Raw genomic sequence first — 13,897 nt, forward strand, 5'->3', positions numbered from 1 at the left:
GTTACCCCTCCCATCACCCCTGGTCTCTTCCCAGGTATGCTTCTTTCCTCATCCCTATGAACCTCTCACTTTGCCTCCCACCCTCCACTTCATACTTCCCACCAAGGACACCTCTCTTTTCAGGATGCCTTTCCAGACCCCCAACACCTTTCTTGCCCTTCACAGTGACTCCAACTCTCCTCCAGAGGCGTGGTTTCCCTGCTTCCTGGACTCCCCTCTCCCCTTCCCATCTCCACTCTAAGCAACATCCTGCCCTAGCCGGGTAGCTCAGTTGGTTGTCCAGATACACCAACGTTGCAATTCAGTCTCCAATAAGGGCACATACAAGAATCAACCAATGAATGCACAAGCAAGACAAGTCTATGTTTCTCTCTCTTTAGCTCTGTCCCTTCCTCTCTCTCTTTAAAATCAATCAATAAAAATAATTCTACATCCTCCTCCAATCTCCCTTACCTACTTCTCCCCTTCCCTTTCATTGCTCTCCCTGCTTTACCAATTTCTACTTTCCCACCCTGCTTAGCTCCATTTCCCTGTCCCCGCAGGGACACCAATCCACCCATCCAATCCTCCTGGGCAGAAGAACACAGACTCTGGTTCTCTGCTCAATCACAAGCATTCGGGAGAGGGTCTTGGCCGGGAGAGGAAGGATTGCGTTGGAAGAGGGCGGAGGAGGAAGGAGGCGGTGTGTGCCGTTGCTATGGCAACAGAGGTTTGAGGCACTATTAAGCTGTCGGTTCAGCAGTTGACAGTGGTTGAGAGAAGAGCCCAGACTAACTGAACTGGATCAGTAGTTGACATGTTACAAAACCACTGTCTCAAACTCAGAAACCTTGATGTGGGGCGTTAATTGGCTGAGGGTGTAAAACTGGGTGGGGCTTAGAACTTGGCAGCGGGGCGGGGCGCTGCTGTTCATTAGGTCACCTGAGAGCTTAAAGCAGGGGTCCCCAAACTTTTTACACAGGGGGTCAGTTCACTGTCCCTCAGACCATTGGAGGGCCGGACTAAAAAAAGAAATATGAACAAATCACTATGCACACTGCACATATCTTATTTTAAAGTAAAAAAACCAAAATGGGAACGAATACAATATTTAAAATAAAGAACAAGTAGGCTTGGCTCAGCGGTAGAGCGTCGGCCTGGCGTGCGGGGGACCCGGGTTCGATTCCCGGCCAGGGCACATAGGAGAAGCGCCCATTTGCTTCTCTACTCCTACCCCCTCCTTCCTCTCTGTCTCTCTCTTCCCCTCCTGCAGCCAAGGTTCCATTGGAGCAGGGATGGCCCGGGCGCTGGGGATGGCTCCTTGGCCTCTGCCCCAGGCACTAGAGTGGCTTTGGTCGCAGCAGAGCAACGCCCCAGAGGGGCAGAGCATCGCCCCCTGGTGGGCAGAGCATCGCCCCTGGTTTGCGTGCTGGGTGGATCCCGGTCGGGCGCATGCGGGAGTCTGTCTGACTGTCTCTCCCCGTTTCCAGCTTCAGAAAAATACAAAAAATAATAATAATAATAATAATAAAAAATAAAGAACAAGTAAATTTAAATCAACAAACTAACCAGTATTTCAATGGGAACTATGCTCCTCTCACTGACCACCAATGAAAGAGGTGCCCTTTCCGGAAGTATGGCGGGGCCGGATAAATGGCCTCAGGGGGCTGTAGTTTGGGGACCCCTGCCTTAAAGGGACCAGACATCCACAATAAAAAATATTATGAGTCGGAAAGAAACTCATCCACTGAAGCAAAAATTGGGAGACAGGGAGCAAAAATATCAAGGTAAGTGGTCTGATTCCTGCCCACCCCACCCCACACCTTACCCCTACAATAGGTCCCATGGATTTATTTTCAGGTAGACCTTTGGAGTAGAAGCCAAGGCCCCAAGTAGCTTATTTTTTTAACTTTTAAAAATTTATTGATTTGAGAGAGAGAAAATGACATCAATTTGTTGTTCCACTTACTTATGCCTTCATTGGATGATTCTCCTATGTGCCCTAGTACCTGCAACCTTGGCATACAGGGACGACACTCTAACGAGCTACCCAACCAGGGTCCAGGCCCAGTGGTGGGACTCAGCCAGTTCACACCAGTTTAGCAGAACCGATACCTAATTTTTTGTTGAGTTTGGTGAGCCTGTTGTTAAAATGGCACTTATATTCAGAGTTCTCTCTAAGGTGGGCACCTGCGCAGCCACCCAATGTGGCAATCACAAATTTACATTGCTTACTCTGTTTTAACATTAATCTGCACAACAGCATATTCTAAGTGCTTGTAGTAATATCCATTATGTCCACAGGTGAAAAAAAATTTTTGACCAAATGATACTTTTAATATTTATTTATTCATTTCATAAAACTCATTATACCTTTGATGAAATACTATATTTTAATTCCTTTGCATTTGTTACTTCAGCAAACAAACATAACATAAAAAGTGCCAAACGGTGACAAGCTGTCATTTGTTTTGTTGTACAGTACCCATACCTCAATTCCACAGGTTTACATAGAGACACCAAGTCCAGATGAATTTTAAGGAGTTTTATTAAAGGAGGAGATTTATTAAATATGCCGGCTGCATATGACTAACACAGGGCATTAGCAGACCCAAATCGTTTGTGTCTGGTACAGCCCTTGTGGCAGGTTATATACCTTTGTTCACACACACACACACTCACACACACACACAGGTTGGTGGGAAAAGGAGAAGGGGCATGGGACACAATTCATTAGCAAGCTTACAACATTTGTCTATAGGATTTATAAAAACATTTCTATACATCAAAACTTATAAGGTAACACAATAGCAAAAATGTTATTCCACATATTAAAAGATATTCCTAAATTTTCTAGTGTTCATTTGCCACTTCTTTGTTTAGGTACATATATATTAATTATACGTTTCCAGGAGGGGAGGGGTAGTTTCCATGGCACTAGGGGATAAATGCCTGCAAATGGCTCATCAAATAGGAAAAGATTTTTTCAATCTTTCTCTTCCTGCACCTGGCTAGCTATTTACCTGCTTCCTTACAGGTGTGGGGGGAAGGGAGGGAATCCAAATCTCCTTCCCTTCTTCATTTACAGTACACTGCTATTGGCCATCCTGGCTTGGTGCAAATCACACAAGTATAAAAAATCGTATTTACAAAATCTCTCTGCACACCTAGCCCAAATTATAAAATGTTCTTTAAGCTTCCTAGTAGAAGGGAGCCTCCTATACAGTACATTTCTGCAAGCCAGGAAACTTTCACATTTCTTTCCCTAAAATATTAATTAATATTAATTCTGTAGCTTTTTGGTACCTTTCTACAGTTTCAGCTTTGTGTTATGCAATATGGAAATATCTTAAATAACAGTTTTATTGTTGTTTGCCAAGTATTAATATTTTTCCATTACTATTTTAAAACTCTTTCTTATAACATAATCTAGTTTTGTGTACCTCTTGTATTGTTTTTATTTAAGTATTAAATGCACAAAATAATAAACTACCTCTTGGTATATCATTTTTTTATGGTTAAAACGGCCATTGGGGCAGAGAACCAGCTGTTCTCCAAGACCCTGTATGTGACCCAGACCACCTTCCAGCACTCCCAGAGGCTCCAGTGAGAACCTGTAGTTGCTAAGGAACCTGGCGGGACAGGTGAGGACTGTTCTCCTAAGCATTCATTTGAATTTGGCAGGGTCTCTGGAACCCACTTCAAGAACTGGCACTTCTCAAGGCTCCATTGGAGCAATGATGGCCCGGGCACTGGGGATGGCTCCTTGGCCTCTGCCCCAGGTTCTAGAGTGGCTCTGGTCGCGGCAGAGCGACGCCCCGGAGGGGCAGAGCATCGCCCCCTGGTGGGCAGAGCATCGCCCCTGGTGGGCGTGCCGGGTGGATCCCGGTCGGGCGCATGCGGGAGTCTGTCTGACTGTCTCACCCCGTTTTCAGCTTCAGAAAAAAAAAAAAAGAACTGGCACTTCTTAGAGCAGGCAGGAGTCAGGGACCATCCACTGTGTAAGAAAAAAAAAAAGGCCATGAACTAAACCTGACAAGCTCAGATGAGCCCTGCACAATGGCCTTGCAAACTCAGGATGGTCTAAATCAAATCTTTCTAGCCGAGCAGTTTATGGTGGGTAGTCATAACCTAGGGAGGTGTTCTCTCTCAACAAAGTCAATGCTTACTTTTACTCAAGCCTGTCTGTGATCTTTTGCACTTACGACAATGTACCCAATAACATGCCTTTGGAATGTGAGGTTCATCTTTTTGTCCATCAGGCCAGACATCCCACTAGAGCAGGAGACAGCAGACCCCCAGTATTGTTATTGTTACTTAGGAGCCACTGCGCCACTTCACCTACAGGTGTTGTAAGGTACCAGAAGCTGCAGAATTAATATTAATATTTTAAGAGGCTTGAAGAACATTTTATTAATTTGGGTTAAGGTGTGCAGAGAAATTTTTTGAGAATAATCTCTGTACTGTATGATTGGCCTAAAACCAGGATGGCCCTTGGCATTGTATTGTAAGTGCAAAGGGAAGGAAAACATGGATTCCCAGACATTCCACCACACCTGTGGGGAAAGGGGTAAATGACTAGCCGGGTGCAGGAAGAGAAAAGCCAAAATAAACCTTTTCTTATAGCAATGAGCCATTTGTGGGTATTTGTCCCCACGGAAACTACCTCTCCTATGTGAATGCATGTGGTTAATATGTGTGACTCTGGACAGAGAGATGGCGGATAAACATTAAAGAATATAGGAATGCCTTTTAATATGTAAAGAGACATCTTTCTACCATTGTGTTGACTTCTAAATTTTGTTTTCTCCAAAATGATGTATGGCTTGCAAATTGAACATGGTCCTATCATGTTAAAGGACATATGAGTATAACCAATAGTGGTAAAGGGCACCTAATTGCAATGTTTGCTTCTATACTTCCCACTTGCAAAACTATAAAAACTAAATAGAACAAAGGGCCAGCGCACTCTCCCTCAGATTTCTGTCGGAGTTGCCGCCGCTTGGCCAAGCTAGACAATAAAGCTCTGGTGTGGAATCGACGGATTTTGTTCGAGTCTTCAATGTTTTGGGTTCCTCTGGATCAGGCTTAACAGTTATGGGAACCATTAGCTGTTAACTATCTTACTCCTGCCTATGTAAAATGTTCAGCATATACACTTTTACTTTCTACCCAACCCCAGAGATTCCCCACTTTGCCTTCTCCCACCTCCCTAACCTATCACCAACCAACTTCCTGTAACCCCCTACTTCTTCCCCTTTGATTCTGATGTATAAAATAAGTGGGGAAACTGCCATTTTCCGGTGCACTTTCTCAATTCGTTGAGACTTTGCTTCTCGGCAATTATCTACAGTTTGGCTCAAATAAACTCATAAAAAAAATTCTTACAGATTTGGCAGTTGTTTGATGTTAACACACCCATACTCCTCAGGACTTGGTGAAGTGTGGCCCTTCCCATTGGCCCGGGAGGAAGTGGGACTCAGAGCTGGGAATGGGCTCCTGGCCTCCCCTTCACAGTTCTCCAGAATACTGGGGGCAAAGCCACCTTCATCTCCCACCCTTTGCATACTTGTCCTTGATGACTCCACTGAACGTGTGGTAGACTTCTGCCCCGAGTTGCATGGCATCACGAAAGCTCTCAGTGCTAACTGGAAGGATCGTAAACTTCCACATGACCAGCTTGTTCCCAGCATGGGAGCCACCATTGATCACACTGAAGGCTTGGGAGCCACAGAACAGAAAAGTCAGTGAGCATTTTTCCTTTCCACCCTTGGGAATGCTCACCCAAGATCTCAAATGTCCCCCAGCTTCCCAGACTACAAGTCTCATGTCCCCATCCTTCTCTTTAGCTGCCCCAATTCTCTTTCCTCCCATCAGGCTTCACAAGGTTTCGTGTTCCCCCTGCCCCAGCCCTGGAAGAGGCACAGCATGGCACAGTGCTCACCAGCACGGACAGGAGGAAGTCTGAGTTCCCAGCCAGCTGAGCAATATGGCGAATAGAGGCAATTCCCACTCAGAGGAAGTCTGAGTTCCCAGCCAGCTGAGCAATATGGCGAATAGGGGCAATTCCCACTCAGCCATCCCTGCCTTACACACGGCCGGGGTCACACCCAGGATGGCACTGGCCCCAAACTTGCCTGGGAGATTATAGAGGAAGGCACTGAGCAACAATGGCCCCTTCCCCTTCTAGACCTTGCCTCCACCTATACTCCTCAAAGGAGCCAGTAAAGGAGATCCCCTCCTCCTTCCTCCCTCTTCTCCTGTGACATCTCATTTATTCTTCCCTGGGGTATCGGGGAGGAGGTCACAGGAAAGGGCAGAAAGCTGCACATATTTCTAAACACCCCAAGACCAGACTCTCATGCCAACTCCCTTCTCTTTATGCTGAAAGCAGTTCTTCCTCTAATGTCACTCCCCCACACACATTACCACCACTGCAGTTAAACTCATCTTCTCCTGCTCTGGTTTTGGGGGGAGGATAGAAGAAGTCCTTCCTCATGAAGCCCCCACAGCACTGACCCCTTTGATTCTCTGCTCCACACATCCCCACTCCAGCCTCCCCACTTTCTCCTGGCCCCTGTTTACATTTGTTCCCAGTCCCATCCAACTCCAACATCAGGTGGTCAGCTTCTCCTCCTCTACCACAGAGACCCTGTGGGCACCGGCACCATCACCCTGGGCTGGAATAGGGGCTGGGCCCTAAGACAGGTCTTCCCCCCTCACACAGGCTCACATCCAGCCAGGGTCCAACCAGGTTTCTTTGCTATTCCATCTGGATCAAGGGACCTGAGCCCTCATGGGAGCAGAGGACCATAAGGGGATATCTTCCCACCTTTCCCTTGGCAACCATGATTCCCTAGGAAATCCCTTTCTCCCTCCTCCTCCTCCCCTTCCAGGATGCTGGTCCTGCCACGCCTAGCAAAGAGTGAGCCTCACTGAGCTGACGAGGGCTGGCACAGTGCTGGCGTTGATGTGGTGACTGCCTTCAGGACACCTGGGAAGGCGCAAAGAGGCCAGGCTGAGTCAGACTGAGAGGGTCCAGGAGGAAAAGGGGTGGGGGGATGAAGGCGCAAAGAGGCCAGGCTGAGTCAGACCGAGAGGGTCCAGGAGGAAAAGGGGGGGCGATGCAAGAAGAGGCTTGGGGACTGGTGTGAGGTAGGAGTATAAAGCTGATGGATGGAAGAGCTTGGGAAAGAGAGGGTCTCATGTTTGCCTGAGTAACACCATTTGTCCCCAGCCCTTAGCTCCAGGGCCTCATAAATCCTGGTGGAGGCTCCACTGGGTACTGCAGCCCTAAAAGGACCTGAGAGAGGAACATGGAGAGACAGACACCACAGGGGCCAGGGATCCCTTTAACCCTCCAGCTCTAAACTGCTGCCTGCCACATCCAGCCATCTCCTCACACTGCTCTCTAATTCATAGACACACACACAGACAGATACGCACTGCTCCCTATACACACACAGCTCTCTAATACACAACCACTCCCTAATACACACACTGCTCACTAATAAACACACTGCTGCTAACACACATATACATGCTGCTCCCTACTACGCACACATACACACAGTGCTGCTAATACACAGACACATGCACACATGAAGGCAGATGCACAAGCAATGGCCTCTCATCTGCCCAGCTGAGGGCCTACATGTACCAGTAGGAACCCAGAGAATAAAGCCCTGCATTCATATGCACACAGACAGGTGCATACACAAACATACAGAGGCAGGACATGTGCCATATACTAAACTAGAACAGGGAGGCCTGCCTATCCCAGCTCCCCTGGACAACAGGGTCCATCCCCACAATCAGGGCTATGAGCCTGGCCTAGCACCCCATCCTTGCTGGGAATCAAGGAAGCTTTGCTTCCCAGGCCAGGGCATATCCAGCACTGGGGGGTAGGGGCTGGGCTGGGGGTTGTGTTCTGGTCTAGGCCTGCTCAGTACCTCAGGCAGTGTAGAGATCCACTTCCACTGTGGGGTTCCCACGGGAGTCCGAGATCTTCTCTATCCACACGATGGCTGGTATCTTCTTGGGTAGAAGGGAAGAGAAAGGTGAGATGCTTAAAGAGGCGGAGCCTGAGTTCAGTGGGAGGGGCCAAAGGCAAGAAAGGATGAGAGAGAGGTTACTGCAGTGAGTGGGGACTGGGGAGGAGCAGCTGTCCCCATGGCCCTAGAAGGGATTCCCGCCCCTCCCATGGGAAGAGGAGATGGTCAATGCAGTGAGGAAGGAAAGGTCACTGCATTGGGGGGTGGGTTAAGATCCAGTATAGAGGTGAAAGGACACTGCAGTGAGCAGTGGAGGGGCCCCACGGTGGTTCCCCTCATCCCCTGGGCAGCTTCTGTAGCCAGCTGGCGAGGTTCTCCCAGACCTCTTCAGAACGGAATGGCTGCCAGGCTTGCCTTTCTCCTTGATCCAAGAAGAGGATGGGTAGTCTGGAGAGCTGAGGCCTTTCCCTCCAGAGCCCCTGTCCATCCAACTTAACACTCCAGTCCGCATGCCAAGGTCCGAGTATCTCTTCCAGATGTACGTCCCTCCTCTTCCCCGTGGACGTAGAGTACCTTCTGTCCCTGGCATATGCAGAGGGAAGGTGTTAGAGTTGCAAAGTTAGCAAGACTTGTGGAGACAAAATACTTCAGCAAAGCAACTGGAATAACTTCTGCAGAAGGGCGTGCTGCTGTTAGTGAAAGCTGGCCAGCGGACACACAGCAGGAGGGTGGGTTCTAATTGTGTTCTTAATGCAGGCCCTAGGCTGGGTCTTGCCCCATTGGCTGGGGTGGTGACCACACAATCTTACTCTTTCCCAATTGGCTACTTTAAATGGCCACGTTAAGGGGAAAGTGAGAGGTGGGGATAGTGTTAACTTCAGGAAACTAGATGAGGGGGGTTGGGGAATGTTATGAATTTCTTCACAGTTTGGGCTGGGAGGCAAAAGACATACTAGATGCAAGTAAATGGGAAGAAGGCTGAAACTCTTAGGTGGAATCAGCCCCGAGAAACTGCGCCACTGCACATTTATTGAGTTCCAAAAGCCAGAGCTCAGCGGATAAAACTAGATAGTTACACAAGCCTTTTCTCCCATCCATTTCATCCCCAACCCTGCACGTCTATTGTTTCTTTCATGAACAAGGACACAAGAAGAGTCAGAGTCTCAGAGCTTCTCAATCAGAAAGGACATCTGGTTCTTGGAGGCATTCCTCCAAGAATCCTGTGTACTTGCATTCAAGTAACCCAGGCCAGTCTCCTGTTATGGCTAATACACTTCAAGATCTCTTGTCTCCAAGTAACCCCTGCTCTGAAGTTAACTGCCGTTTATATTGGTGCAGGGTCATCTCCTAAATGGGAATCCTTGCCTGAAACCAGATGAAAGGGGAGAGGGAAATTCCCATTGAAGAAAAGACCATGAGGTAAACAAATTGTTTTTCCTTCAGTCCCCCCTATTCATTATACATTTTCATTCTTTTCTTCAAACTCGGTAAGCAGAAGTTGGCTCTGGTCATTGGTGTTCACTACGAGCATCTGGTTAGAATAAGGGGGAGGGCTCTGCTTGGTTTTGGCCATCTCGATCAGTGTCTGAACTAGGCCTTGAGCACATGGGATAGTACAGCATCCTATAAGAATCCAGACTCTAATAACGATTATGGGGGGAGGGGTACAGAGGTCATTAATCCTTTCCATTTTCTGAATCATTGTCCCATTAGTGAAGGGGTCATCTATTCCTGAGTTTTTGGCTAATTCACTTGCTAGAGTGGTCAGTTCATGTAAGGCTTTGATAATGGTACTGTCTGGAGTTGTTATTGGGGATGTAGTTACAACACTGGGTTCCAAATATAACATACTCTACCTTGTTCTGCCAGTATTGTATCTGGAGCTATTCTCCCAGGCCATTCGGCTGGTAGGCTCAAGGTGTTCTGCAATTCCTTTAATCGCATCCCTAGTGTAATTGACAAATCTTTGTTGATTATAATATATATAGTTTATTCAACCTACTTTCTTTTTTATGGTTACCTACCAGAATAAGGCTGATTCAAATCAAGCTGCAATTTGGTTCCATGCCTTGAACTCGTTGCGAACTCCCCGTGGAACTCCAATAGAACACACACACACACACACACACACGTGGATTGAATAACCCACTGGGAGTTATTGTATTCCTTTTGCTTTGCCCGTTCTGTGACAAGCTAGGGGGGGAGGCAGGGGAAGCGAGTGCCAGGATAAAAGGGATGGCCAATTGTATTAAGGAGCAAATGCCGTCCCAGTTGACCGGTAGAGTCTCATAGATCCTTGTCCCAAAATACTACCAGACATCAGCTCTGGGGATGATAGAGCAGGTTGCTTTATCAGCCCGGGGAACTGTCATCTTTCACTGCACTGAGTTAGATTTCCTACAAAGGCCAAATTGTCCTCCTACCTTGAGAGGCAGAAGAGAAATTGGCTGTAGGAATAGGCATTCTGATAGCCCTTGAGGGCTGGTCCACAGGGCCTTTGTCCTCAGGAAAGAGCAGTGATAACAATGACATGACTTGTTTTGCCAGGCAGTGGCGTGCTGGAACAGGGCTACCATGCAGTTCATCCCATTAGGGCCTGAGTGGAAATGGGACTATCTGAGCCTCCAGTCTACCTGTAGCACAAGCATAACATTTGCTTTTGTTTAGGGTGCTGACAGAATAGTTGATCAATTCTACCCAGGCATTTGCTTCTTGGTATCCTGTTTTTATTGCTAGGGTCTGTTTTAAATCCTTCACTTCTACCGTGGTACTAGGTAGAGGCGGGCCTACAGGGGCCCCTTTCAATTTGGAGTCCTGGTCCTAATCTTGCCATTAAATCTCTTCCCAAGAAATTTGTCCCAGCCTCCGGGACATAGAGGAATTCAATTTTGCTATCCCTTCCTTGGAGCCTAACAATAGTTTCTTGGAAAACCCATGCTTAAAATCCCTCTCCTTTTACCCAGAGACCATACGTTGGTGTGAGGAGATTTCAGGCCCAGTGGTCGGTAACTAAGTGAGGAGGGAGAAGCTCCAGAGTCAATCTGATCAGGAAGGCGACGTGAGTCCCACCTCTAAGTTTACAAGGGGCTCTGTGTGGGACCAATGGGGTAGAAGAACCCCAAAGCCCCCTCCGTATTCTTTGTTGACTGTCACAAGGGGAATCAGGTTTTTCTCTTTCTCTCATTCTGGGCACTCTCTTAAAATGATCAGACTTTCTACATTTAAAGCATTTGTCTCTCCCTTTTCTGCTCCTTGCCCTTGTCAACTTGCAATTTCCCCCCTTCTTTCCTTTTTCTCACCATTGTTCACTCTCTCAGTTCTTTCTTTCTTTTTTTTTTCTTCTCTGCACAAACCTTCTACAACCTGCTCAGTATGTATCCCAAAACAATATTTAAATTTTAGCAAGATTAACATCTGATTCCTGTTAACAGCACATACCTTAGGCCAGGGGTCAGGAACCTTTATGGCTGAGAGAGCCATAAACACCACATATTTTAAAATGTAATTCCGTAAGAGCCATACAACGACCAGTGTACCTTATGCATTATCCAATAAAAATTTGGTGTTGTCCTGGAGGACAGCTGTGATTGGCTCCAGCCACCTGCAACCATGAACATGAGCAGTAGGAAATGAATGGATTGTAATACATGAGAATGTTTTATATTTTTAACATTTTTTTTTATTAAAGATTTGTCTGCGAGCCAGATACAACCATCAAAAGAGCCACATCTGGCTCACAAGCCATAGGTTCCCGACCCCTGCCTTAGCCTATCCTTTCATGGGGTTTTTGAGAGATTCAGTGCTAAATATATATTAGTTTTATAAACATTGTTACGATCTGGAGAGGCTTTTGAGGAATTAACTTGTCTCTGAGTGAAGTGCTATCCTATTATGTAAAGCCACAGGCACAAAGCCCTGTCTAATCTTTAAAAAGCTGGATGGGAAAATTCCTCATAATCCTGAATTCCCATTGAAGACAAGGACATGAGACAAACAAGTTGTTTTTTCTTCACAATCATCACACTGTTTTCTGTGTCTGTGAGTTTTTTCTCTTTTTTGCTCAATTCTTCCATCACATAGTATATTTAAACGTGCAGTATGTATATTATATTTCAATTATACCTCAATCAAGCTTTAAAAATGTTTAAGATAAAAGTTATTCGCAAATAATACTCCTGACCTTCAGTTCTTGACCTTGGCCAAGATGATTTTTCATACATCCTTCTTTGCAGAGGAGGAAACATCTCCTCTACTTGTGGTGGTAAGCCAAGTAGTGAGCAAATGCTTTAATCATAATAATAGCTGTAGTTTTGGCCCCTGGCTTGTAGGAACTACTTAAATGTGTGCATCACAGTAATATTTTATGCTTAGTAGTTTTATAGGTCTAAAAATTAAAAAACTATAAAAATGTGATTTTCCAACAAGTTTTATTTAAGAGGTGATATCTCTGAGGTACACTGCACATGGCAAGAGCATGTATTTTTTTCAAATGCACTGGAGAAAACCAAGGAACAGCTCTGCAGGGTCTGGGTTCCCAAGAACAATGATTCAGCCAGTGACTCACAGTCTGACTTTTGCTAGGAGCCATCAACCTGGGAATGCTGAGTAGGGCGGAGTCAAAATGGCTGTAAATTGCTCGCCTCTGAGTGTACATTGGGTATTAAAAGGAAAGCAATTTGACTCATGCAAACACAACTGAGCTGAAAACAGAGATTAAAGAAAACTGCTATAACTCACACCAAATATTTAGTAGCTGCAGTTTTTATTTTCATTGCTGAGTGCAATACGAAAAACAGCAATAATATTTCTTTAACATCTGTTATGTGTCAACAGTGCGGTAGTCATCTTTAACACTGTTAAGCATTAGAATAAATTATAGGAGACAATAAAAGCCTCTTTACAATAAGTCTTTATCTTCCAGATACAGAGTATGACCATACTAAATGAGAGCTAAACAGACCCTCCAAATGACAAAGAAATAGAAAAGGCTACCAGCTAAGGTGCCTCCTCATCTATGACTTATAATCAAGCTTCCATGGCAAGCACGTCTCATATAAAATATTCATAGGCCACTGTGTCATTTCCCCCATTCCTGGCCTGGGAATTCAACATAAATAATCTAGCAGTTATGTCAAATGTTCAGTTAACATGTTTGAATAAGGTCATAATGAATGGGGGAAATGTATGTGGAAATTCTTCCCTACAAATGAAATACCATGGTCTTCATTCATTAAACAAATAGTTACTGAGTTCCTGCATGGCCCTGGGTGTGGGCAATGGTAAATAAAACAGACACATGGTTTCTGACCTCGTGAAGCTTACAGGGAGAGGGTAGTCTAAAAAACAATACATGATGGGCCCTGGCCGGTTGGCTCAGCGGTAGAGCGTCGGCCTGGTGTGCGGGGGACCCAGGTTCGATTCCCGGCCAGGGCACATAGGAGAAGCGCCCATTTGCTTCTCCACCCCCCCCCCTCCTTCCTCTCTGTCTCTCTCTTCCCCTCCCGCAGCCAAGGCTCCATTGGAGCAAAGATGGCCCTGGTGCTGGGGATGGCTCCTTGGCCTCTGCCCCAGGCGCTAGAGTGGCTCTGGTCACGGCAGAGCGACGCCCTGGAGGGGCAGAGCATCGCCCCCTGGTGGGCAGAGCGTTGCCCCTGGTGGGCGTGCCGGGTGGATCCCGGTTGGGCGCATGCGGGAGTCTGTCTGACTGTCTCTCCCCGTTTCCAGCTTCAGAAAAATACAAAAAAAAAAAACAACAAAAAACAAAAAACAATACATGATGATGATGATGATGCATTGAATAAGTGGAAAAATGTATGTGTATACTAGGTGGCAGAGAACACTCAGTATTCTGCCTGGGTGTCATTTTGGTTCTTTCCAGAAATAAGAAAGACATTGCTCTACTGCTCTCTAATTGTAGCAGCTTT

The 13,897-nt window shown here is 46.3% G+C and overlaps 1 pseudogene; it reads right to left on the minus strand.

The window, feature by feature from the left end:
- Window positions 1-5,363: 5,363 nt before the first annotated feature.
- On the minus strand, window positions 5,364-9,546 carry LOC136315050 (gamma-enolase-like; annotated as a pseudogene).
- Between the last annotated feature and the right edge of the window lie 4,351 nt (window positions 9,547-13,897).

This window comes from Saccopteryx bilineata, chromosome 11 (genome assembly GCF_036850765.1).
Source record: "Saccopteryx bilineata isolate mSacBil1 chromosome 11, mSacBil1_pri_phased_curated, whole genome shotgun sequence".
Lineage (NCBI taxonomy): Eukaryota > Metazoa > Chordata > Mammalia > Chiroptera > Emballonuridae > Saccopteryx > Saccopteryx bilineata.